Raw genomic sequence first — 2,509 nt, 5'->3', positions numbered from 1 at the left:
CAAATTTAATTGATGATTTAACGTTTGAATTTGATGATTATATCTTAGTATCTTTCGATTATGTTTAATTACAAGCGATGATTTTTGCCGACGAAAAATTCGCGAACAAGCTTTCTGATTGAAAATTAAGAATTACCTATAATGAAATTGCAAATTGTGATGTAGTAGTCGATTTCTCCCAAAACGATTTGCTAGGTAGATTGAAATTGCGAATTGTGATGAATTTTTGACGCTGTCTACTGCAATGGAATTGAAGTGTGATGGGCATAACGTAGCCGAAGTTGAGAGCCGGAGGTAGTAATTAAGTGATGATGCTCGTTTTCCGGTGGAATTTTCGCTGCCTGGAATTCCAGGTAATTCAAGAATCATTCGCATAAGGAAGATGAAGGGTTTACGTACAAAACTTAGAACTTGAAAACGGGGGTTTAGAGCCAAAATTTAAGATTACATACTTAGTGCTCCTAATTTTTAGCCATGACAGTTTTTTTTAATTTAATTATTTAAACAAATTTATTATTATTAATAATAAAGCAAAGATAATAGCTTTTATTACTCTCATAAAAAAATTAAAGCATCACGCATAATATTTTCATAGCAAAGATAACACATATTAAGATAAGTGTTAAGTGATATATTATGAATACAACCTAAGATAACAGTTCTACTGTTAAAACGTTAAATTTAGACTTTATATAACGGTTGTTTAAATAAGAGTTAATTTAGGGGTGTTATGTTTGCCCTTTTTTGTAGTAGTGAGGAGCCATGGAAGACATCGCATTAATACTCATAGGAGGAGTACTAGAATGCAAAGATTTCAGTGAGTCCATCTTCATGCTCAACTAGGTTACTTGTGAAGACAACAAGGCATATGCATCAACATCCAACTTTTTCTTTGTAATAGTCCTGGAAGAACTATGATCATTCGATGCTAAGTTGGCCAGAAAATTATACCCTTCATCCACCTCCTTATCTAAGAAGACAGCCCCTGCAGATGAATCAATTGTACTCTTGATATGGGGTTGTAGACCATTGTAGAATGCTTGGGTGATGAACCACTTGTCCAGATTGTGGTGTGGGCATTCTCTCTGTAGATCCTTGAACCTTTTCCATGCTTCCTTCAGTGTTTCATCGAGTTCCTGTTGAAAAGTAGCAAGCTTATGTCTTATTTCTGCAGTCTTGGTAGGAGGGTAGTAATCTTTCAGGAATGCTTCAGATATGGCACTCCACTCGGTTTCATTAACATCGTTCAACCATTTTTGTGCCTTGTCCTTTAATGAGAATTCGAAGACCATGACCTTCAACTGATCAGGAGTGACCCCTTGGTGCTTAACGGTACGACAGAGTTGTTGAAATCGTTGTAAACGATTTGCAGGGTCTTCAGATGGATGCCCGCCAAATTGGTTCTGTTGGATCATATCAATGAGAGCAGGCTTGATTTTGAAGTTGGCTGCCTGTATATCAAGCATAGTAGGGCTGTGGGAACATTGCCAGGAGAAGGTACCCAATAAGACTTCAATGACTTAGGAGGCACAATTTGTTCTGTTGGTTCTTCCGTGGTTCTTTCCTGATTAGCAGATTGCTATTTCTTCTTTTGTGTCTTCTTGAGTTGCCGGAGGGTTTTCTCAAGATCAGGATCATTTGGAACTGCAGTACCTGTTCTTTCAAACCTGGGCATAAAAGAAACAAAGAAAAATGTGCAGTGAGATGGCCTCAATTGGAACTGAAAATTCCAATGAGACAGCAGAAATAGTTTAAATAATTAATCATAAAGCTATATAGAAACCAGCCGTCTCCACGGCAACGGCGCCAAAAACTTGATAGGTTTTAAAATATACCGCAAGTGCACGGTGTCTGTTTTGCAGAAACTGGCAAATACGGGTCGATCCACAAGGAGAGGAGTTCTACAAATTTATGCTCAATTATCTAACTACTTCAAGAGAGGAAATGATTGAATAATTAATAACTAAACCAGAATAAACTAGAACACAAAAAGATCGAAATTTATCAAATAATTAGAAGCCTAGGGCAATCGATCGGTCCACCATGCTTATACTAATTTAATCACTACAATATAGTTCAACAATACTTGGATTGAGATTCGAATAAATAGGGTATTTCGTTAATCCTTGGTCAGGCATTAACAACCCTTAGATTAACATATGCCAGTACGGTCGCTCAACATAACCTGCCTATTGTAACAAGCCTCTAATGAATACGATCTTTCGATTCTAATTCTTATTAGCTGAACAGAACTCATGATATTGCGCAATTACATGAATTAAACAAGCATAACAAATCAACATGAATTATTCTAATTCAATCCAAATATCGAAGAACATCAAACCACAATAAAAAAGGTATAAACATGGCTTCCCTCTCTAAGCCCTAGAAATAAACTACTCACTCATGATAATAATAAACTCAATAAACATGATCAAAGTAAAAGAATTCATTTAATTAAATATAATAAAGAGGAATACCGAATGATTGAAAAACAATGAAAAGGAAA

General features: G+C 35.8%; 1 non-coding gene across 1 annotated transcript; it reads left to right on the top strand.

Annotated features, from left to right (window-relative positions):
- The first annotated feature begins 1,062 nt into the window (after positions 1-1,062).
- Positions 1,063-1,169, top strand: LOC125494032 (small nucleolar RNA R71). Its single transcript, XR_007270422.1, has one exon. It is a non-coding gene; the product is annotated as a small nucleolar RNA R71 (small nucleolar RNA).
- The last annotated feature ends 1,340 nt before the right edge of the window (positions 1,170-2,509 follow it).

The sequence above is a fragment of the Beta vulgaris genome, chromosome 6 (assembly GCF_026745355.1).
Source record: "Beta vulgaris subsp. vulgaris cultivar EL10 chromosome 6, EL10.2, whole genome shotgun sequence".
NCBI lineage: Eukaryota > Viridiplantae > Streptophyta > Magnoliopsida > Caryophyllales > Amaranthaceae > Beta > Beta vulgaris.
Note: the sequence above shows the minus strand (reverse complement) of the source record. Positions and strands in the feature narration are given on the sequence as shown.